The sequence below is a fragment of the Myotis brandtii genome, unplaced genomic scaffold (assembly GCF_000412655.1).
Source record: "Myotis brandtii unplaced genomic scaffold, ASM41265v1 scaffold23, whole genome shotgun sequence".
Classification (NCBI taxonomy): domain Eukaryota; kingdom Metazoa; phylum Chordata; class Mammalia; order Chiroptera; family Vespertilionidae; genus Myotis; species Myotis brandtii.
The window spans coordinates 3,736,620-3,762,394 of record NW_005358649.1 but is presented as its reverse complement, the minus strand read 5'-3'; positions in this window follow the sequence as shown (position 1 = coordinate 3,762,394).

Below are 25,775 nucleotides of genomic sequence, written 5' to 3'. Positions count from 1 at the left end.
ATGATGAGTAATACAGATGCAAGTAGGGAAGTTTGTGAGAACTTTTTGTCCTATGTGCTATTTCAACAAGCACGGGCCATTCTTGGTGCTGTTCATTGCATAAAGCACCAAGGATATGAAGAGGAATAAAATGTGTCTTACATGCTAGCGGGAGAGATGGATGTGGGCCACAGCCAAGTGCATTCCAGTGTAGCAGCTCCTCTGTGGTATGAACAGAGTTTAGTGAACGAGGGAAAAGAATAGACCTGCTGGGCTGTTGGAGGTCAGATGGAGAGGGAGGTTGGGAAAGGCTTGTCCACAATGGACTTGAGCCAGTGATTAGAAATGGACGGGGAGGGCTTGGCAAGTGGCAGAGTGGAGGAGGGCATTGCAGGCAGAGAGAAAAGCATGAGCGGAAGCTCAGAGGCGTGACAACACACTGCACCCTGAGTAAACTCCAAGCAGTCAGCCTTGCTAGAGCACAGCTCTGTAGGGTCAAGCGCTGCCACCCATGGATGGGAAATGGTTCACCAACGTGGCCAGCAGAGCAAATAAAAAGTACCCTGCCACTTCTTAGAAAGAAGTCAAAACATTTTAAAATTAAAGTAGCCATCTTTCTGCTTTTTCTTAAAGAAGAGTCGAGAATCTAGTAACCTTGGGCCCTCCTTCCTGCAAGACAGCAATAGATGGAATTGACCAGAAGCCACCCCTTAGACACAGGTACCTTCTCCAGTTCTTCTCAGCCATCACTCAAACAATGTGCATGTAGTCATTTCCCTGCACTGCTTCCTCCAGGTGTGTTACCTGAGGAGCCCGCTGGCATGTGAGTCTGTGGCAGAGGGGGAGGGTAGAGAGAGGCCAGTGGGGAGGTAAGAGCCAGAATTCTATTCTGTGGTCAGTGTAGCCCCATTAAAGCTGTCCAAGTGAGAATGACATGAACAAAACTCATTCCCAACCACTGAGGGCTACCCTCTCCATAAACCGGCCAACTGGCTATTCCTTGACCTCAAGTCTGAGCAGATACTTGCTGAACACACCCCATGTGCAAACAACGAACTGGGTGATGCACGTGCTTGTGGGGTGTGTTGGGGGTACTTGCACAACTCACAGGCAGGAAGGGTACCACACATGAAAAAACTCACTGTAATTTCTCCAAATCATCCAACTCTTGTTATAATTTCAGTATTGGAAGAAAAGTTCTGTTCTGAAAAATATCTCTGAGGGATAAATATTTTAATGGTTTAAAAAATGAAGTAAAACATAAAAATATGTACTAAGATCATTTACAATGTAATGGTATGTCCCAGGTATTTTTTCCCCTTTCTTTTTTATTAATATACTAGATGCCCGGTGCATGAAATTCATGCACTCAGGGGGGGTGGGTCCCTCAGCCCGGCCTGTGCCCTCTTGCAGTCCGGGAGCTCTTGGGGGATGTCTGACTGCCGCAGAGGCAGGAGAGGCTCCCGCCACCGCTGCTGTGGTCAGTGCTTGTTATAGCAACCAGTTGTTCTGCTGTTCGGCCGATTTGCATATTAGCCTTTTATTATATAGGCTATTTTTATTGATTTCCGAGGAAGGGAGAGGGAGAGATAGAAACATCAATGATGAGAAAGAATCATTGATCGGCTGCCTCCTGCATTCCCCTCACTGGGGATGGAGCACACAACCCAGGCATGTACCCAGACCAGGAATCAAAACATGACCTCCTGGTTCATAGGTCGACACTCAACCACTGAACCACACCGGACAGGCCCCAGATTATTTTTAAAAAATTATTTTTTACCTTGACTCTTGTAAATTGAATTTGTCTTTGAGGGAAAATATTCTCTTTCTGTAAATTGCCATGTTATAGTTTGATTTAAAATGCTTGGATTTGGATCAGGCTCTAGACTTCATTAACAGGAAGGGGTAGAAACTAAGAGAGAGAATGGTATGTATTTGTTTTTTGCTGTTTATTTTCCTATTATAGTTTACATTCAGTATTATTCTGTATTAGTTTCAGGCGTACAGCATAGTGGTTAGACAATCATATACTTTACTCAGTGGTCCCTTCAATATTTCAAGTACCCCAGATCATTTTTAAGCTACAAAGATCACAGTAATTTATTTTGTTCTCAGGATATTAGGGTTATTTTCTCAACTTCCTGACCTAATTTGACCTCACATTGGCATTGTTTACAATGGCACACAGAGAAAAATAAGAATAAAGTCCATAGGTGGAAAAAATGCAGAATTTAGAAAAATGAGAATCAATTGCCCATTCCTCATTGCTGGTGTGCTATTAGTACTGTATATAATTTCTGAGCTCTAACCCTCACTCTGCTCTGGGAAAGTCAGTTAAACTTGGCTCCTTCACTTTCAAAATAAAGACAATGTGCTTAAAAGATATCCTCCCAATCTCCACCTCTAGCTACAGCTCTTGTCCTGGAGCCCCAGAACCCTTGGATGAAAGAACTCATTGATACATGTGCTTCAAGCAAAGGAAAAATTAGATTTTCTTTGTTGGGGCTAAGCAGACACTGAGGGAAGTGACTCCAGATTTTTCTAGAAATTTTCCTCACAAAGGGAAAAAAAAGATGAAAAATCAAATGAAAGGTAGGGAATCTGGAATACAAAGCTGGTGAGTGTCTCGAGGTCATTGAGTTAATTACAGTTTACCTATTTGCCCAGCAAACAGGTAGTGACCCATCAAGATAAAACTACCAGTACCCTCTACAGGCAATTTGAAAATCTGAGGCATTTAAAATGGAATGTTTATTGCCAGGCTCATACTCTGTTTCTGTAAAATAAACCTATTAGAATTATTAAATGGCTAGACATTCCAATTAGAAGTCCCAATACTCAAATATTTGAGTTTTAAAAGTTAATGGGAATGGATAATGCCAAGTACCTTCTGGAGAAGTATCTATTGCCGGTTAAATGTTGACTTCTACAAAGAGGGGGGTAAGAAATATAGCTTTGGTTTTGTCCAAGAATGAAATACAGTGTGTTGAAAATTGCTTCAGTTGATTTCAAGAGCCTCCATAAATTCTTCTATCGTGTCTCTCTTATTGAACTGTCAACAGTAATAACACTTCAGATTCAAGATATATTCTCCCCTTGCAGAATTTATCGGTTCAGTAGTTTCCCTTTCCCAATTATAGATGAAGTGTGGATGAAATAAGGGAGGTAGTTTCCAGAAAATCAATAAGGAAGAAGTCTTCATTATTTTAGTAATGCTGCTTTGTGAATAGTAATTTTAAATCTACCAAAAAACCTCCAAAAAACAACAATTCATGAAGAGACAGCAAGCTGTATTTTTGTGGGAAATATTTTCTTATGACATAAGAGAGAAAGGAAGCCATTTTATCACTAACTTCAAACCCTTTACTAGAAATTATAATTTATTAATTTATTTTTAGACATAGGCATTTAGTTCTTGTCCACCATTGCATCTTGCATGCACTTTATTCTAATATAGAGTTTTGCATAAATTAACTAATATGTATATAGGTTGTTTCAAAACTTATTGTATGCACAGTATAACACTGATAATAATAGCAGTGACAATTACAGCTGTTAGAGCATTTATTACATAGCAATTAAAATGTACGTTGCTTTTTTTGTTACTTAATCATCACAATGACCTCTTGAAGTAGACACAATCCATTTCAAAAGTGAAATTTAAAATGTTTAAGGAGCTCAGTCATGAACACTCAGTATTGGTCAAGAAGTAAAACACTGCCACCACTTTAGAACCCTTCCCGCCTGCACAACCAGTCCTCTCTCCCTTTAGGGAACCATTACCCTGACTTCTAGCCTTATGCATTAGTCTGCCTATTGTAAATGTAAAGTAAAAAAATCATACAGAATGTATTGTTTGGTGTCTGGTGTCTTTCACTCAGTATTGTTTGTGAAATTCATTCATGTTGTGTGTAGTTGTAATGTGTTCACTTTCAATGTTGTGTAATGTGTTATTATTATGAATATGCCACATTTATTTAGCCTTTGTACTGTTAATGGACATTTTAGTCATTTCCAGAACCCTTCCCGCCTGCACAACCAGTCCTCTCTCCCTTCAGGGAACCATTACCCTGACTTCTAGCCTTCTGCATTAGTCTGCCTATTATAAGTGTAAAGTAAAAAAATCATACAGCATGTAATATTTGGTGTCTGGTGTCTTTCACTCATTGTTTGTTGTGAAATTCATTCATGTTGTGTGTAGTTGTAATGTGTTCACTTTCAATGTTGTGTAATGTGTTATTATTATGAATATGCCACATTTATTTAGCCTTGTACTGTTAATGGACATTTCAGGTCATTTCCATTTTTATTTTATGCATATTGTTGCTGTAAGTATTCTCATACCAAGCTCTTAGAGCTCATGTGTACACATTGTCATGGTATATTCACCGCTTCCGAGTGCAATCATTGGATCATAGAAATATCTTCAGGCTATAGTAGATAAAGCTGCACTGTTTCCCTCTGTGGTTGCCTTTCTACTCATCATTGTATTCTTCATCTACATCAGAGATATAGCTCAAATCAATCAAAGGTACTTCTTAATGAAAAGACCATAACAAAATAAATTTCCGCTCCACAAAAACATTCCATTTTTCAATACAATAGTAGCAAATGATAACTAAATTTTCTTTGAAAATGTTCAGTACCCCAAAGAAGTAAGGATGTGAAGTTTTATTCTGTTTTAATTATAGGATATGCTGAATGAGCTATTGCTTGCCTATTGCTGTAGGCAGGAAGCCCTCTCAAGGGTGCCTTGACACCACCTATCAGACCAAAGCACTAACATTTCTTTGAACTTGAATTTTAAGTGCCTTGAAATAGTGTAATCTTAATTAGCTATGACACATAAATTACTTCATTTTACACCCCCCACCATTAGCATTCAGAATTCTGAGTCAAAGTTTCTGAGTTCCCAGATTAATGTGAATGCCATGAAAGCAACCATTGCCTCAGGAAGGAAATACCTTTTGCCTTCAGTAAAAAGGTATAGAACAGAAACTGATGCCTTCTATTTGGTAGATCTCATGGAATTTATCAGGAAAACCGCTGAACCGTTGCCTAACACTGGCCCCCAGCACTTTAAGAAGTGATTATGCAAGTTCAACAGAGATACATTAAAGTCTCTTCGCTGAGGTCCATGAAGCTCATCTGGGAGGTCTGCAAGTTTTCCATGAAGATTTTAATTCTGGGTTTTTATCTATCTATCTATCTATTTATTTATTTTTATTTGTTAGAATTCTTAATTGATTTTTAGAGAGAGGAAGGGAGAAGGGGAAAGAGAGAGAAACATCAATGTGAGAGGAAACATCTATCGGCTGCCTCCTACCAGGGATTGAGCCTGCAACCTAGGTATGTGCCCTGACCAGAAATCAAACCCACAACCTGCACAGGACAATGCCCAACCAACTGAACAACACTGGCCTGGGCTGTTTCTGTTGATTTTGATGATTATCTGAATGAGGTAATGAGGCCTTTTCTAGCTCACCTGGATGAGCATCTCTCACAGAGCTTCTGCATCTCTTAGCTCCAGTGCTCACGTTTGCTTTCACCTGCACAGTAGCATTGGCAGCTCTTGTACTGCTTCTCAGCTCTAGGCTGGCAAAAGAGGGGACTTTGTATGTTTAATGAGATGTGCAGACATTCGGTTTTAAAGTAATTCGAATAGATTTTAAATAATGGAAGACTAGAATTATCATATAGCATATGGTAATTAAGGCAGGCCAAACTCAAAATATGTTAGAATTTGTGCTACAGCAACTAGTACCATTTTAAAAAAACATTAAATTAACTTGATTTTTACTAGTTTCATGGGTTCGAACTTAATTTATACCTTGTTTATAGATATGTAATAGCTATTGAATACAGGGTTTATTTCTCCTTTTTAATACATATTTGAAAAGTATAAAAATTGAATAAAAACTTGGAATCTGTTAACAATGCTTTCCTTTAAAATGGATCCTTACATTTTTTTTTAAGTTTGAAAATGCTGCGCAAACAGCTTAGTGATGAGAATAGCTAATATTTTGCTGAGAACTCTACTTGCATTATATTTTTGAGTTCTCACGAGCATCCTGTAGAGCAGAGAACTATTACATAGGATGTATTGCTCTACATGATAGGACACTGATATATAGTAGCCACTATCTCTGGCCCATGCTACAGGTTAGCAAACTGATATTAGACAAGTCATGCCTGCTACTCACAGCGGCTGCCCTGAGATTCACAATCCTAATCATGACTGGACACTGTGAGTGTGAGGCGTTAGCATGTATCACCAGAAGGAGCAAATTTCCCCCAAAAGTGTAGACAAGGGTGGTCATTGTTCAGAGAGAGAGGTGACTCTCGCCACAGCTCAGTGGGAGCATGGACAGCAGTGCTAGGCTCCATTCTGTAAGACCCCTGCTCCTGCTGCCTACCATCCATCCTCCTGGCTTTCGCCTTAGAGAATTCTTGCTTTCACTGTCACAGTAAGCGGCATTCTGAACCATTTTTGAAGAGCACTGTTGTTGTTTCTTGAGACACTAGCTGTACTCCGGGTGGTCACAGCAGGCTGAGAAGAGATATCCCATCAAGCTGCCATGAGAAGCCCCAGCTCCAGCAAGGATCTTGAATTGTGCTTGCCTTGCAGAATGGTGAGATCATGCAGGCAGTGGGCAGAGTAGAAATAAAAGACAAAAAGAATTCCAAGTATGTTTAAGTGGACACTTCTGCCTCTGTGTGAGGAAAGAGGTGATGTTTAAATGGAAGCAAGAGCCCAGCCAGCGTGGCTCAGTAGTTGAGCATCGACCTATGAACCAGGAGGTCAGGGTTCCATTCCCAGGCACGGCACATGCTCAGGTTGCAGGCTCGATCCCCAGTGGGAGACGTGCAGGAGGCAGCCGATCAATGATTTTCTCTCATCATTGATGTTTCTATCTCTCTCCCTCTCCCTTCCTCTCTGAAAACAATAAAAATAGATTTTTAAAAAACTAAAAAATAAAAAGTAAATGGGAACAAGAGTTGGAGGGTTTAGTTGGGTCTCTATTCCGCACAGCTGCAGCCTGAGTATTCTCTGGGCCACAGAGGCCGGGCGAGCTCCAGCTCAGAGACTGGAACAAATGCTGCTGACTCGATTTGAAAGAGGAATGAACAATACCGCAGTTGCTTTTGTTACGAACAATAACATGTTATAAGGTGCCTTAGGCTGATAATTCAATTAGGTACATAAAGTTCTCCGCAGTAAATAGAAATAAACATTGGAAGAGAAGCCAAGAAAGACTCAAAACAGCAACTCTGAAAGCAAACAAAACTTGTCAAGTTTAATAACTCTTTATTTAGAACTGAAAGTAGTATTAGTTTAACTATAATTCTGAATGCTTCCCACATAAAATGAGATTTCATGCTCTAGTAATTCTGCCATGATTATTTTCCTCTGAATCTTCTCCAATTTGTACTATTTTTCTTTTTTAAAAATTTTTTATTAAGTATTTTAAAATACATGAAAATAAATGTAATATGTGTTGTGCATGTGTAATGAGAGAAGAGAGACAGAGACATCTGGTATCTCCCACCCAGCTTAAGAAAAGCAACTTTGCCCATAACACTTGCAGCTCTTTGTTTGAATCACAGCAGATTTCTCCCACTTTCTAGGATCACATCTATATTAAACTCAACTCAACTGTGCCTATATTAGTGTAGGGGACAGATGAAATGTTTACTGCATGCTTATGAATAACTTTATGTTAGGGATATAGCCGACCATTATCTATATAATTGTCCACCCCTAAAATAAATGAACCATAAGAAGAAAAAGGTTGTATAATATATATTAACTCATCCTTGGCATGCACGCACTTACCAACAACTCAAAGAATAGTTTCCTCAATGTTTTTCATATACTAAGTGTAAGAAGGCAGTATAGTGTGTATGATATTTTGGTGATAAATATAACTTAAATTTGTATTGTTTATAATTTTCTGCTGGAAACTAAAACAGACTGTGAAGTTACTACTTAAATAGCAAGAGGATTAAAAATATTATCCTCTTTGGATCTACTAAAGCTTGTCACATTTAGTGCAAACAGAACAGAACAGCTTAGTAATGTACACTCTTCTGTACTCAGTTGAACTCGTCCAAACAGCTACTTTGGATGAGACCTGTGCTATGCAATTCCTGTTTAACAGAGATACCAACCAGGCTTAACAGCACACAGTATGAGCATCTTGGATCCTTCAAAAGGATAAAATGCAATCAGTGGACATTTTAAATAAATACTGGGCTGTCGGTTGATTTTCAGAACAGCATGCAGGATATTTCTTATAAACTGGGGATCTTTCACATTGATGTTGTTTAAGTCTTATTTCATATTAATTTTTTAAACAGCAAAGCACCATTGAAACATATACCTTATGTCTGAATGAGCATCCTTTTTTTTTTTAAATGTAGAAATACATTGTTCACTTAGAATTCTTGTAAAACCAGCAGGTGGTCAGGAAAATAGCCTGAGAAGATTAATGAAGCTGATATTAAACTATATTTGACTATGCATGAAAATCAGAATTATAAACATGCTGTTCTTAACAGATCTTAACTGATAAAGATTTTACTGCACACTGTAACCTCTTTCTTTTTCCTAGCCCCAGCCACTAAGTATGCCCAGAATGGTAATTGCTTAGCCATTAAAAGCAATTTTGCTGAAATTAGACCTAAGAGCATGCTATTGGGTCATGCATATCTTGAACAAATTGAAATATTTGTCTGTGGATCTATCTTTAGCCTCTTGTGATTCTCTCCCCTCTTGGTTACATAGTACCTTCATCTGTGCTCAGCACAACCATGTTTACTGCCCTGGACAACCAGTTCTGGAGTGAAAAACCACCCCTCTTGTTGAAGGATGGCTGCGTGAGAAACTATCCAATCATTTATTGAAGATCTTCTTGGTGGCTATATCAATCCCATGCAAGCCATCAGGGAATCAGAATGTAAACAAGAGAACTCCTGTTCTTAGGGAGTTCAGTAGAGCAGAGGAGGTTGCCCATCCTGTGCTAGTGCAGGGAGAGATGCTAGGACAGGGTCCTAGGGAGGAGGCAGGTGCAGGGAGGGAACTATGCTTATGAGGAAGTGAAGTTTTCTCAGGTGAAGAAATGTGTGAGCTCTTCCTTGAGAGACTACAAAGAGTGGTGCTTACAGGCAAGGGGAGGAAGGACAAGACTTCCAGGAGGTGGGCACTGCACGTGGAAAGGCACAGAGGCATAAAATAGCTTGTATGTGCAGAGTATTACCAGTGCTTTGGTGAGGCCAGGGCGGAAACGGTGAGAGCTGTGTTGTAGAGGTAGACCGGGAATTGTGTATACCACTAGAGCAGACATATATTTATTTTATTCCATCACTGCTAACGGACGCACATGCTTTCACATTTTAACATCCCTGAGATTAGGATGCATGTTTCACGTGATGGCATCTGGCAGTCACTGTCATTTGGGATATTGTTATTGCCAGCATATGTACACACCCGATCATATCTCCTCCAGGCTTCAGTTATGTGCAACATGTTTGGATAATGCCATTAAAATGTCTATTGAAAGATTGCATATAATTCAGTGTTGAAACAAAAGGATCATTGTTTATGTAGAAAGGCATGCAAACAACAACAGGGCTTACATTTGATATTAGAAAAGCAAGTAAATCTAAAAAGATTGTTTTAATAAACACAGATTAAGAATTCTAAATAAGCCGAAACTGGTTTGGCTCAGTGGATAGAGCGTCGGCCTGCAGACTGAAAGGTCCCAGGTTCGATTCTGGTCAAGGGCATGTACCTGGGTTGCGGGCACATCCCCGGTGGGAGATGAGCAGGAGGCAGCTGATCGATGTTTCTCTCTCATCGATGTTTCTAACTCTCTATCTCTCTCCCTTCCTCTCTGTAAATAATCAATAAAAATATATTTAAAAAATACACACACACAAAAAAGAATTCTAAATAATAAAAAAAGCATTGTGCCACAGTTTAGTTGTATTTTTTCTTTCATAGCAGGACATAGAGTAATGATGCACCTTTAATCAAGAGTATGTTAGCTTTAATAAAACATCAATTATTAATAATTGAATGTAGAAATACTCTGTGCTTCTGTTTTATTCATTTTTGTTTTGTGGGGGGGGGGATTTTGATAGCATAAATTCTCATAAAATATGAAAAGGTAGATTCCTCTCCTTAAAGAATAGGCAGTTGGGTCTTATGATGTTGATTCTGGGACGCTGTGCCCTATGGGAAGATATTAGTGAGTAGGGTTGGCATTCAGATGAGGTGGATATCCCTGAGGACACCACACACACACACACACACACACACACATCTTGACTCTATGACTTCAAGGTAAATGGGATCAGTGGACTTTGAAGAGGGAAGGCAGATGGAAGGGTGGATGGTCCTGTGATAGCCAGAGTCATGTTTCCAGGTCATCTCCAGCTTTGCAGACAGGGCAGACTTCCTATAGGGGGAGGCTGAGTCTGAACTCCAAGGCCACATAGATGCCCTGGAGGCCAAGCTTAATGTGGAACAAATGGAGTTACCAGTCCTTGAATGGACTGTGCCAACCTAGACAATGGGTGTCTTCAGCATGACCAGGAAAATGCATGCTCAGAGGCTTCTTTCTCCATGTGCCCTAACCTGTTTAAGTCCCCGAATCCTATTGCAATGCAAGGTGGGAGGCATGACCTGTGAAGTATAAAAAGTTATGGACACCATATTTTTCAACAGCCTTGGTCCTGGGGTCTCCGATATTGGTATATGAGGAGTTGATTTAAAAAAGAAATAACTGTGGCATCTCATTCAACTTAAATGTATTTCTGTATCATCAGGACAAAGCACTCTGAAAGCAGAGAGGAACCATTGATTAGGGTTCAAATTAGGAGAGCAGGTTAATTAGATCTGCAATATCTTCAATATTGTTCTGACAACAATCAAGGCAATGGAAGTAGAGAAAGGTAGAGATGTGTGTTTTGCAAATAGACATGGGAGAGTGAAGCATCTGGAACAGATCAGTATAAGGAGGGGATGTTTTAAGTTAGGAAGTCCTCACAATATGGCGGCAGCTGATTGCCCTAATGATATGTAAATGTACACTTTATGCAAGATCTTACTTTGTCTAATGAAGTTGAATATTAATTATTGACTAAAACACACTGTTTTTCCTGTATTGTGTCTCATTTGTATTTTTCTACTGTGTACATGGCCATTTATTATAGGATATTTGTAATAGCAAACACTAGAAACAAAATCAAATATCCATTAATAGGGGATTGGTTGGACATTAAAGTATATTCTCACAATAGAACACTATATATCTGTAAAGAGTGAGGATGTGGGAGATATAGCCCTATAGGACTATGGAGTGCATATGCTATTAAAAGCAAAGATGGAGAAAGTATATGTAGTGTGCACCTACTCACCTAAAAAAGCAAGGAATTGTGGCAGGCCAAATAATGCCCCCCAAGGTGCTATGTCCAGGTGCTAATCCCAGAACCTTACCTAGCATAAGGGACTTTCCAGATGTGCTAAATTAAGGACTTCGAGATAGGGGGTTGTCCTGAATTATTCAGGGGAAACCCAATGTAAACTCAAAGGTCAAGATGTATGGAAGGAGGAAGGCAGAGGAGATGTGACTACAGAAGAATGATTAGAGAGAGGCAACACTGCTGACATTGAAGATTGAGAAAAGAGGCCACAAGGCAAGGAGATGGATGTCCTCCAAATGCCATCCTTGCTGCAAAAAGAAAGGAAGTGGAATTTCCTGTGGAACTCCAGAGAGGCACCCAGCCCTGCTGGCATTGAGTTCTGCCCAGCGAGAGCCATGTCAGCCTTCTAACTGCATCACTGTAGATAATACATCTGTGTTGTTAAAGCCACCAAGTACATGGTAATTTGTTATGGCAGACAGAAAACTAATACAGAATACATAACATTAAAAGAGTGGTTACATATAGGGGACAGGAGGAAGTAGGGTAGTCAGGGATAGAAACTAGACTTGTTTTATAGATTTGACATGGACCATGTACATATTTTATATAATTATAAAAATGAAGTAGGAAATCAATCTATAAAAATGAAATGAAACAAATTTATTGGTAGCATAACCACACAGAGGTTCAAAGTGACTTAAAAACACAGTTATTGGGCTATCCTCTCTTATATGATATATCCTAAGAACAAAAAGCTTTTAAACTGCAAGAAAAATCTTATATAATTTTCACTAGTCATATGGTTGAGGGTAAATCTCTTTTTGTGATTCTGAGAATAGTATGGATATATCAAGGATAAAGCAAATGAGAAAAATTTGATATTCTAATTCTATCATCTATCATTGTGAATCATTAGAACTCAGATTCTGAGCATGGAAAAGGACATTTGGATTTAAGATCAAAGAGGTAAACAAAAATCCTGCACTCTTCAAATTAACTTTGGAAGTATAGATTTAAACTTATGATGAATTCTATTAAAAATAAAACTTTTCCTACCTTTGTTTGCTGAAAAGGCCTAGGAATAATGACCAATCCATTAGCAATTAGTACTCTTAGTCTCTATAGATTATTAAACTTCAAATACAATTTCCCACTAACAGGAACCAGTGCTCCTTGGAGATTTCAAAATATTTCAGTCATTAGAAAGAAATGTACATGATGAATCTGGATCAATGTATCAGACTACATTGCAATGAAGCTGTAAAAGAAGACTAACGTCATATCAAAGAACCCAGGAATAACTCAAAGTCACCCACAGGTCAAAAATGGGTGAGGGTAAAAAGGGTAATAACTGTGATTGGATTAAAGCATTTCAAGTACATTTCAATAGATACGGTCATAAAGATAAACTAATTGGCCATTATTGAATGATTCTCAAGTATCAGCTCTTTATTTTGAATACAGCTGTTCCTAGGTGTGTGCAAGCTCTCACAGTGAGTAAAAAATGAAGCTGAAATTCAAATCTTGATCTGATGCCCCTCTCCCTACTTGTTACAGCATCTATACTATTCTGTCTTGAAACATGGATGAAAAAATGTCCTCTCAGCATCTTCCAATTCATTCCACCTCACTAACCTATCAGCTACAGACTCCAAAAGGGAACGGATGACTTTCCTGGTGAAATTTACACTATTAAATTGTGGAGGACACAGGGCTGAAGATCAGGTCATGTTGTCAGAGAGAATATCCATTTAGACCCCCGTGGAGCCCCAACAGTGGAGATACTGATCTCTTAGGAACACTAGCTAGGCAAGTGTGGGGATCAGGACATAACAGGGCAGGTACCTGCAGCTGGTATCAGGGTTCAAAGCTCTACTGAGTTAATTCCACTGAATATCTGGAAGTGGGAAGTCAAGAGGGAGGTTGGGGAAGGTGTAGAGTCTTCAGTGATACATACCAAACTGTAGATTTTTAAATCAGATGCCGTGGTCAAGGTAGGCAAGAGCACAAGTGGGGCATCTGGAGACAGGGCATCAACCTCAGAGAGAAGCCAGGAGGAGAGGAGGAGCCTGATCCACAGAGGGAGGGATTTACACTCCAATTTCCTCTTTCCACTGTTAGAAATAGTTGGGCCCAGCAGGGGGCGGGCCACAAAGGCCTGATACAGCCAGTGGGACAGTGAGAGGACAATAGCATCAACACATTTCTGGACTTGGCTCAGAAGCCTTTTTGAAATCCTGGATCATTGGTGAAGGTACAGAGGGGACGAACTGCTATAAACCTAGACCTGGGAGCAAATAAAAGAGGCATCCATAGGTCAGTTAAATAGGCAAAAACTTGTCTCAGACTCGGCTTGTCTCATGAAAGAACAAAAAATATGGGACTAAAAAATTTTAGAATAGCTCTCCATGATATCCACATGTTTGGCATGGTATAGACCAGTGATGGCGAACCTATGACACGCGTGTCAGAGGTGACACGCGAACTCATTTTTTTGGTTGATTTTTCTTTGTTAAATGGCATTTAAATATATAAAATATCAAAAATATAAGTCTTTGTTTTACTATGGTTGCAAATATCAAAAAATTTCTATGTGTGACACGGCACCAGAGTTAAGTTAGGGTTTTTCAAAATGCTGACACGCCGAACTCAAAAGGTTCGCCATCACTGGTATAGACCAAACATCTGGGCAATTAAAAAAACGAGGCTTCTCTCCTGGTTGTTCTGGTCATTTGGAAGATACAAGTTCACTAAATTGCATAGTCAAGAAGTGGGAAGCACAGTAACATATGACTGACCATGAATCAGAAAACAGATTGCCTACAGTAAGAGAAGACCTTCGATTCGAAGTGTGTTTCAGGAGCGTGGGCATCACCTGGGAGGGTGTTGGACAGACCGATTCTCAGGCCCATCACCAGCCCTACGGAATCAGGATTCACTCCTACTACCCCGCCCCAAGTGACTCATATGCAATTAAAGTGTAAAGGCACCTCTAGAGCGTTCTGCATTATTACCAGCAGCATCATAACTACAGTGTATTTAGCACTCACCTTGTGCTGATACCGTTATTTTTTTTAGTTTTATTTTATTGTTTAAGGTATTACAAATAGTAGTACATGTCTCCTTTTCTTGCCCCCAGTGTCTTGTGTCTGTTGGTTGTGCTTTTATGCATGCATACAAGTCCTTCAGTTGACCTCTTACCCACCCCCAACCCTCCCCTACCTTCCTGCTGTAGTTTGACAGTCTGTTCAATGCTTCTTTGCCTCTGTCTATTTTTGTTCAACAGTTTATAATGTTCTTTATATTCCACAAATGAGTGAGATCATGTGTTATTTATCTTTCACTGACTGGCTTATTTCACTTAGCATAATGCTCTCCAGTTAGAAAACTGTGGTACATCTACACAATGGAATACTACACTGCTATAAAAAAGGAATTCTTACCATTTGCAGCAGCATGGATGGAACTGATACTGTTCTTCACGTGAATTATCTCATTGCAACTATTGAAGAAAACACTCTTATAATTCCCAGTTTAGATATGAAATAACTGGCATTCAAAAAAGTTTTTTAATTGAAAGGTCACATGGCTTCTAACAGGTGGAGCTGGGATTCAAACTCAGGTCCTTAGAACACCAAAATATAATTGTAAATTACAGTTTTCTTATCCTTGGGAATGGTCATACACATGAGTAGAAACCCCATTGGTAGCATTATGTTTGATTATAAAATATATTACAGAGGAAGGGAGTAGAGAGAGAGATTCACCAACAACACCAAAGAATTTTCAAAGTGAGTTAAGACCAGATTTAAAACAGTGAAGTGGCCCAGCCAGTGTGGCTCAGTGGTTGAGCACCAACCTATGAACCAGGAGGTCACGGGTCAATTTCTGGTAAGGGCACACGCCTGATCCCCAGTAGGAGGCGTGCAGGAGGCAGCTGATCAAGAATTCTCTCTCATTATTGATGTTTATATCTTCCTCTCCATCTCCCTTTCTCTCTGAAATCAATAAAAAAAAAAAATTAAAAACAGAACAAAACAGTGGCGTGGAGCAGAAAAGGCCATGCACAATAAGAACTGCTAGAAGTCTTTTTTCACCGATTATTCCAACATTAAAAGATTCCATGTTCCACAGAAATATTTATCGGAGAGAAAAACAAAATTAACATTTTGTGTTTCATCTGTTTTGACAAATACATAATTGCCCTTAGTCTGGCAAAGATTTTCTCTGTTGTCCCAAATGAAAACTGACTAAATGCGACATAAGTTTAGAATTAATCCCTACTGTAGTTGGGATTTGCTACAAAGCAGCTGTTTCTTATTCTCGTTTCTTGAGGATCATGTGCTGATTATGACAGACTTATTAAATGTCTTCAGGAGGATATCTGTGAAGCTGTTTTTGGCTGTTTGTGAATAGTTCCTGAGCTTTATCACAAAATTTCTGCCCGATCTAGGGGTGGTTCATATTAAGTAACTGAGAGATAATAATCAGAAAGAAATGGCATGCCTCAAAATCTGAACCGGGGCTATTTTAATCAGTGTATTTTAATTTAAATTACTTTTAACTTATTTTTCAAAGGGAGGTTTCTAGTGTTTATAATTCTTTCCCTTTAAAACAGTACTTTGAAGTGTGCACAACACACAGCCAGCGCCTACATCTGCATGATGCAATGGCAGGTTAAAAAAAGAGGACAGCACCCAAGCATCCTGAACAGCCCTGCCTCCCAGCACAAGCCCACCTGCAGGGGTCTCTTAAAGCGCCCCTCCACTGTGAGCCAGACGGTTCCTTCCTCTGGTTCCCAAACCTCTTCATTTTTCCCCCAACTCTCTGTTAGCAGCCTTTCACTTTAAATCCTTTCTTGTCCTCTACCCTCTACTGAGGACGCACTTGAGACTATTCCTACTATACCCGGAGAATTCCCCATGTATTACTGGTGTTTATTCTCCATCTTCCTGCCACTGTACTGTGACAGTATTTTCCCTAAACGGGCGAAAGGACTTGTTTGGTTCCTAGAGGCCACTGTGGCATTTCAGTAGCTTCATTCCACTTGAAATGACCACAATCCAAGTTGGTCTGAGACCTTTGTTCCCAACTCAGTGCTTTGCATATGGTTACCAACGTTATCTAGTAGGGTGGTCCCAACAGAGGTGAACTAGCCCAATGGGAAACAGGAATTGTTTGTGCTAATGAGTACCTTATAGGTTTGAAGACTTCCATAACCCAGGGGTGATTTGACCTGATCGTATGCTCTAGCCACCGCAATTTGTTGAGCTAGACCGGACCTGGAAACTCATTTCAATCAGGCAGGTGGTGAATCTCTGTAATTTGTTTACTTATTTGCAAGTTATTTTTTACATTTTTATGAGGTATAGTATATATACGGTAGAGTGAACAGATCTTAAGTTTACATTTTGATTAATTTTTATAATAATACATGCAGATTATATTCCATTATCCAAATAAAGATATAGAGCCCTGGCTGGGTGGTTCAGTTGGTTGGAGCATCGTCCAGTACACCTGCAGTGGGTTCGATTCCTGGTCCGGGCACATACTTAGGTTTCGGGCTCAATTCCTGATTGGGGCACATCCAGAAGACAACCAATTGATGTTTCTCTTTCACATCTATGTTTCTCTCTCTCTCCCTTCCTCTCTTTCTAAAAAATCAATAAAAACATATCTTTGGGTGAGATTTAATCTAATCTAATAATAGACAAACATGGTAATTGACTGTACCTTCTCTACGCCTCCCATTGGCTAATCAGCGCAATATGCAAATTACCCTCCAACAAAGATGGCGGCTAATTTGCATACTGAAGGGACGGCAGGACACGGCCATCCCGCCTGCCCCGCCACCATCTGCGACCGGGGCTGGCGAGCTGGAAGGCGGCTCCGGCTGGAGCAGCGAAGACTGAAGGCGGCTCTGGCCAGAGCGAAGGCCTGGGTCCTGGGTGCCAGAGGAAAACTGGTGCCGGCAGCCAGGGGGAGGGAAGGTGTATTGCACGAATCTTTTCGTGCAACAGGCCTCTAGTGCATATATATACACACACACACATACATACATACACTAGAGGCCCAATGCAGGAAATTTGTGCAAAAGTAGGCCTTTCTTCCCCTGGCTGCCAGCACCAACTTCTCTCCAGCACCCAAGACCCGGGCTTCCCTCACAGGCCCAGCTTCGTCTGGAAGGTCATCCGGAAGGACGTCTGGAAGGATGTCCAGTATAATTAGCATATTATGCTTTTAATATATAATTCCTATCATCCTATAAACCTCCCTTTTGCACTCTGAAGTCAATGCCCCAGCCCAGAGATAAATGTTATTCCCATTTCTGTATAAATGGAGGCATGCATAATGTACTTATTTGGGTTTCTTTTGTTCAATGTAATATTCTTGAGATTCATCCATGTTTGTGTTTACCAGTAGTTTATTTTTTTCACTGCTGATTAGTATTCCATTCTGTGAATATACCATAATTTGTTTATGTGTTTAACTATTGATGGGTACCTGGGCTGTTTCTAATGTTTTACTATTATAAATGAAGGTGCTATAGACATTCATATATAAGTCTTCCTGTGGATATCTGTTTTTATTTCTCTTGGGCCTATGAGTAGAATTGTTGAGTTATATGGTTATCTTTATTAGAAACTGCCAAGGTTTTTCCAAAGTTACTTTATCATTTTTTACTTCAACTAGCAAGGTTTGAGAGTTGGATTGCCATATGGGGGGAAAAACCCAAGTCACATCCCTTCCTGAGACTAAATAGTGAGATGCAGGTGCAGGAGCTCTGGGGGTTGGCTCACTTGTGAGGAATGAGCAGCACACCTGAGGGGCATTCCTCAGCAGGTGACTCATAATCTTAGGGAGTCATTGAAAATGACTTTTCCTAGGAAAAGCTAAGGGGCTATCTAGAATATCTACCCCCACCCCCATTTAGAACAGTTCTGTTTTGATATCAGGAAGCTAAGATTTCCTTTTCTCTTGGCTTTTATCATCTCTCTAAATTCATTTTCCTGAGGGTTTCATGTCCCCTCACAAACAGGACCTTAGAACTGTGTGCGCACAGTTTATCAGACAGATTATCAGATCCAGATGATCAGACGGAATCTCTCTCCTCAGCTTTTCTGATTCTTGACAATGTACAGATTAAACAATAAAGGAGCTTCTGGAAGAGGAGGGTGCGGGGCTGGTAGGTGGTCTGGACGGGGCAGTGAGAGGGACATTTTTAGTTTGCTTTCGTATCCTTCTATATCAGTGATGGCGAACCTATGACATGCGAACTCATTTTTTTGGTTGATTTTTCTTTGTTAAATAGCATTTAAATATATAATATAAATATCAAAAATATAAGTCTTTGTTTTACTATGGTTGCAAATATCAAAAATTTCTATATGTGACACGACACCAGAGTTAAGTTAGGGTTTTTCAAAATGCTGACACGCCGAGCTCAAAAGGTTCGCCATCACTGTTCTATATCTTTTCTTTCATCTTTTAATGCAAGTAGGTCTGGTATCACTTGTGTACAAAAACATGGTTTTGAAAGTACCAAAAGTCAGCAAATGAAAGTATGATCTTGAGGTCAGGAAGCGTGAAGTTCAAGTGCTTGGTCTGTGACAAGGGCTAGTTACTGGACCTGTCCAACTCTAGGTTTCTTTATCTGTAAAAATGGAGATATTTCCAGGGATAGATTTGGATTTTGGAGGGCCTGTGGCTTTTAAAAAATTGGAGGTATTCGTTAAGAAAAAGAATATGAAACATGAATGTAAAATTAGGAATGAAAGTGAATATTTACTTAGAGTGAGAAAACCAATCAAACAAATGATAAACTAAAAACAACAACAATTGACAAATACGACCAACATCAGGGGACCTGTGACCCAGGAACATTGCTAGGACACCTCCTGGGGTCTTGAAGGTGCCAATGCAGAGGCCTTGAGAGCTAAGCTTTGTCAGTTCCAGGGTGGAAATGCTCCCTTTATATGGTCATTGAAAGGATTCAAGGAAACCAAGTTAGTGTCCGCTTAGCACAGAGTCTGGCACACATGACATCTTCCATAGATGTAAATCCCTGTCGCTCTTCTTCATCCCGCTCAGAAATTCTCACCCAAAGGAGGCCTTACAAAGGTGCAATTGCATCATTGTGCATCCCACAGATTTCTGCTTTTTTCCCGTGCCAGACTGAGGGCATGAGGGTGAAATTATGACAGGGAGTCACAAGAGGATTAAATTAAAGTGTCTGGGAGTGCCTCACACGGTGCCTGGTCTCTATTAAATGAATACAGGACTGTTGAATTGGATTATGGCTTGCTGAAAGCTGACACCTCCGGGTAAGGTGAGCTTTAGCTAATCTACTTGTGCAATAGGGTGCATGCACAATAAAAGAGATGGAAGCGTGGGTCTGAGAAAGTGTTCGTTAGTTAGCCAAACACCACCTTAACTGCTTTGGAGAAATCCTGCCACCGATTTAAAATAGTGCAAATAAGCCTTTGCTGAATTGCCTACCAGGTGAATCCTGTTTCGGTGCTAACACTCTGCCATGCATTCTGTCCTCTTTGGGCACTTCCCCAATTGACATTTTCCCAGGAAGTAAACAGGACTGGATAAACAAGCAGGATTTTCCAAGTACAAATCTTGTGAGTTTCCTGTATAAATGTGGCTTTATATTCTTGCTCGATTGATGTAGTTTTGATTTTATATATATTGTTGTGAGAATAGTTCAATTTAGAATGATCTCTTTATATGTGTATTTGTTTTTCTTTTTAGTCACACTTTTCCCCCCCACTCTCCCCTCCCCCCCACCCTCTTCTTTCTTGGAAAAATAATTATTTTCTTGATAGGTGGATAACTTTTTAAAAAATAAACTCAAAACAGAATACATTAAACATCTGTGAGAACTAAAACAAAGAATACAGACTTTGTTGGTAAATCCATGCCCAGCAAGAGTAAGCGACTTCAGGAGCATGTGGCTCTTTCCTGGAGAATTAGCAATCAAAGCAGTCAGATACAATTTTGACTCTAAGACCCAAATCCTGAGCAGACCTGTATCATAATCCCTCTGTTTCAAAGAGCTGGAGCTCCCCCATAAGCAGAAATCAAGCATCTGATGCATCTCTTGGCAGATGCTGAGCTCCTCTCGAGACAGATTTCCAGCCCAGCAACGGGGATCCAGATAAAGGCAGGCAAAAATGTCTCTTAAAAATCAGATCTTTTGATTTGACAGCGAGAAAAACATCAAAACGCTTAAACACAGAATTCTTGAATAAAATTCAGCAAAATGTCAAAGAATATGAAAATATTTTAATAGTAAGGGAATTTTTTTCTCATTGTGTAGGCAAAATAATGATTATTGCCTAAGCCTCTCTGCATTGCTCTAATGAAAATTTTAATCTAGGAAATGCCACTGATAAAGATCTACTAATAAGTAGAATCTTGTTTGCTGGATCAAGAAAAACAAACTTTATGTATAAGGAAACAAAGTCCCCTTTAAAGGCTACTTGAGAAAGACTGAACAAGTGATAGAACTTATAGTTTTAGGTATGAAAATAAATGCACAAGGATTTTAAGTATACTTAGTATCTGCCATTAGCTAGTACTGTGATTCTGCTTGGTGGGTGACTTGGGCCTAGCCAGGCCAGCACATGTAAGACATGTAGGCTAAAGGCTCTTGAAATGATCATTTCACAAGTCAAACAACTCAGGTATTGTTTCAACACAATCTTGTGAGTGGTTGGTTAGTTGAAATGACTAGTTAATTTTGCCGTATTAAGATAATCAAACCCACTCTGTCATTTAATAATTAAAATGACCACTATTTAGTACATATTGACATGTGTTGAGTACTGCAGGTACGAGGCTAGCGGTATCCATTACCCATGGACTCAACACGACTGTTGTATTATTACAAGGTCAGCTAGGTAAGTGGTGGCAGAGGCGGGACTCTCTCCAGCTCAGCTGTGCTCCTGACAGGATGGTCCTTCAGAGTCATTACATGGGAGGCAAGGGGGCCAGGTTGTACCCTCCCATCAGCCAGTGTTGGCTGTGAGCCACCCTCTGGGAATGAGAATAATCTTGGGTGGGGCGGTTCCCTGTGGCTGGGGGCGATGCCCACTGAGGAACCATCTTGAGGCACCAGCTGGGATGGGTGTTTGGCACTGAGGAAGGGTCTTTGTGGAGAACCATGGTGTCAACCACTGTTCACCTCCAGTGCTGCTGGGATGCACTTCCTTCTTATAGTAAGTTTCTCCCCTGGGGACAGGCTCTCCAGAATTCTGGTTGGGCTGTTTCTTAGGGTTAAAAGGATGAACTAACATTCCCTCAACAGTTCTCATCAAAGCTGTCACTAATACTCACCATCCCGCTCTCAACTTAGCAAGCACCTGTGCTAAACTAGGCAGCGGGCTGTGGGTGAGGGCAGGGAGGGCATGATCCCGGCTCTCATCTCTGAGGGGTCTGAGCCCCTGGTTCCCAAGCACTTAACAGGCTGTGGTGACCGCTCACCCATTTGACATTAAAACTTGAACAGAAGTGTCCGGAACATGAAGACATGGCAATTGAAACTATCCCAAATAAAACACAGAGAGAAGAAAGGAATGTTTAACATGAACAGAGCATCTCTAATGAGGTGTAGGGCTCTTTAAGCCGCCATGTAATTGGATTAGGGCTCTTCACCTGTGGAAGGAAGAGGCTGCATGCCGGATTGAGCGGAAGTCCAGCCGTGGTGCAGACCTGACGAAGCCTTGGGCCACCTCGCAGGAAGCACTGGGTCAAATATGCCCATTAGAGGGTCCTGAGTGACCTTCATAACCTCACGTGGCTCAGTCACCAGGTCCAGGCCACCCCAGGAAGGGCGTGATCCTGGCTAAGGGATCTCACTGCAGCAGAGAGAACCTTGGCCAAGCTGAGAGCTGGGGGGACCTGCTCCCTAACCCCACGGCAGCTGGGCAGCTCGATCCTCCTCAAGAGCCATCTGGAGGCACATCTCCGGGTCAACGGCAAAGCCCACAGTGCTGATCCTGACTCCGTCACTTCCGGTAAGTCCTAACTTCTCTGTGTTTTGGTTTCCCCAAGTGTACGATGGAGTTGGTGACAGTGGTACTTACCTCATGGGGTTTTGTGAAGATTAAATGAGTTGACTTAGGTAAAGCATTTAGAAACTTACCTGGCCCAGTGTAAGTATTTTATAGATATTTCCTAATCTTTCTCTAATTATCTCATTTAACATTCCCATTGACCCTAAAATACAGGTACTCTTGTCTCTATTTTGCATATTAGAAAACTGATACTTCAAAAGGTCAAGTGACTTAAGATCACCCATTTAGCGCATGGGAGGATCAGAATCCGGGCCTATGTTTGCCTGTGCCCTACGGTCACCTGTAAGATGAAATAAACTTTTTGTTGTTATTGTCACTTGTTTGTTGGCCCTGAATTATCTCAATAGACTGTAAATCTTTTGAGTTCCTTTTATGTGTAAGACCCAGCACAATCTCCAGCACAGAGTGAGCGCTCAATAAATGCTGACTGGAGGGAGGAAGAGCCAGGAGCTTCCTTTGCTTATAGAGACCTGGCCTGTTGCTGCCTTGTTCTGTCCTTGAACTGAGTTTTTTTTTTCTTTTTTGTTTTAATCGTTGAAGGGCTGTACATTTGACACTGACATCATATCCTATATAAATAAAATCACTAAGTAAAGTTCGATGAGGGGCAGACATTTTGGGAACTTTGTTCTCTGTTTCCCTGAAGAACTTAAAGCATATAATGTAATTAAATCAATGTTCTCCCCCCACCCCACAAGTGTATCTCAATTTATTTTTAGAGATTTTAAATTCAGTACATATCATTAGAAGATTTATTATTTATTTTAATATCCTTGTTTATTTGCAATAATTAAAATGAGTCAGAGATTGAAGGGATTCATTAAGTGGGTACTAATTCCCATCTTAGCCGATAATCATGGCTAAAGAGAATAAGTACAAACTTAGGGTGTGCTAAATGCAAACTGGAGATTTTATGTGTCTGCAACGAGCAGAAACCGAAGTAACCGCTTGAGCTAAAGCTGACCCGAAAACTGGAGATTTTATAAACAACCCATGAAATAGAAAATAATTCAGCAGGATTGTAGCATAATGTGCAGTGAAGTATTAGAATAAGCTAACATATTGGCACAACTTTGGTGGTAGCAGCAAAATTTGTTCTATGTCACTCATTAACATTTTCATTAATAAATTCATCAGGGGTTAATGGGAGTCTCATGTGAGTAATCAAGACCCAGGATTTTCTTTCCTGGCTGCTTCACTGATCAATCTTAGCATTTAAGGGGCAATCAAATCTCCTGGAAAAACAAGGTCCAAAAAAATGGTCTCGTTGAGTGAAATATTGTAGGAGACATCTGCGATTGTTGCCTATCCCTTCTGATGCAGCACCATGGTTTCCCCTTGAAACTACCCATCTCCTATTCTCAGTTTATGTGGTCTGAGTGAAACTGTGTCCATGGTTGGGCATGTGACTTAGACAAGGTTCAAACAAAAACATTGTGGATCAGATAGAACCAATTAGACTCTATCGCAGGGCTTTGTTAGTCTGTTAAAAACAATCTCTCTTCCTGCTGTGGCTGAGTGGGTCAGCGATAAGGTAGGCATTGCTGGCAGCCATGGTGCCGTCATAAGGAAACTCACTTCCAGGGAAGGTGAAGTTATCAAACATATCACCTTATCACTGTGAGTTGCATTCGCCATCACATATAAGTGAAAGAGTCCTAGTATTAATAGTTACTACCTAATAAAAGCCTCTGGTTCCATTATATCCTTAAGTATTTACATCTCAGCTAGTATCAAATACATTTTCTAAGTACTTAAGGTTATTTTCCACACAGCTCATAAGACCAACTGGAAAGTGATATATATTCAGTGAATCTGCTAGGGTGACTTATATGTCAATGTCATTAATATGGCATATTGGATGTACAGTCACAATTTGTGCTCTCTTGATTGTTTCTGTTGCAATAATTAAATTACATTCAATTAACTTGATAAAGTTAATATGATAAGAATTAAATACAAATTACTAAATAATAGTAAACTCAAAAATTGAAACAATAGGAAATTAGAAAGGAGAAATCAGGAAATGGAGTACAGACTTTTGGTACTGTAATTAAACAATAAATTAAAGTGTAAGCTTTCTAGCAATAAGGCCAAAAGAAAACTAGAACAGATTTCATAATTTCCATCGTCTGTTGAAAGGAAGCTTGTCAGTTATTCAGAAGAGATAAACTTACCAAATATTCTTTTCTTTTTAATTTTACTTAAACCAAGAGTCTGGCCTTTTGTTAGAGAAGTCTCTTTTTGTTTGCTTTGTTTCTATTTTTCCCCCCATTCTTCAAGAGACTTGGTAGCTACATTAGTAAAATACTGTGATAACATTTTCATGGCTTGCCTAATGCCTAATGATTACAGAAGAAGAGATAGAAACCAGCTGGTTTACCCTTCAACCAGGCCAAGACTGAAGCGCTGTATCTTATCAGACAATTGAAACCACGTGCTCCAGCTCAGACCTCCTGCTCAAAGGTCAAGGAGGTAATGTGCAAATTCGGGATGCTTCTGAAAGTCTTTTAAAAGGACTTCTGGGTGGTAAAGCGTGGCTGAAATGACTCCTTCATGTTCTCTGGAAACTCAAGCCCAGTATTTTTGCACAGAGTCTGGGCAAAAGTGGTTGAATTTGACCTTGTTACTTCAAAGCCCCTATTGCACTCTTAAAGATAAAGGAAAACATCACTGCCTCAAAACAAATGGACCGCCGGCTCCAAGCAATCACTGGAAGGTACTTAAACAGTCAAAAGCCATTAATATTATCACAAAGTTGTACCCTCTTCTTGGGAACTTGGAAAGTACAGTTCAGTGTCCTTTGCCGGCATCTGTACTTGGCTCCGTTTCTTTTCCGTCTTCAATCACAAGTCTCTTGTCATTAAATTAAGTGCCTCATCAAACAGTTTATGGGACTCAGTTAGTCTCTTTATCATTCTTCAAGAAACCTGTCCTCTGTGTCAAAAATCCGGAAACAGCAAAATTAAAGCTCCCGGGTCACGAAATAGCATGTAGTAAGAGTTATTGCCATATAAGAACAGTTCTCCAACTGGGGGCTTTCAAATTTGAAATTGATAGGAAGCTCTAGGCATGATGTCACAGGGTAGTTATAAAGTGAAAATGAGGAAGTCTTTTAATCTCTGCAGTGATTGGCTATTAGAATCCCCAGATGGCAGGGGATTGGTTAAAAGGATTATTTTATACCAATTTTAGGAAGATGATAAGTTTTTTCCTGATTATCAAAGGCATTTACAAGAAATAACCTAAGTTAAGTTTTGCTTTTGTCCATGA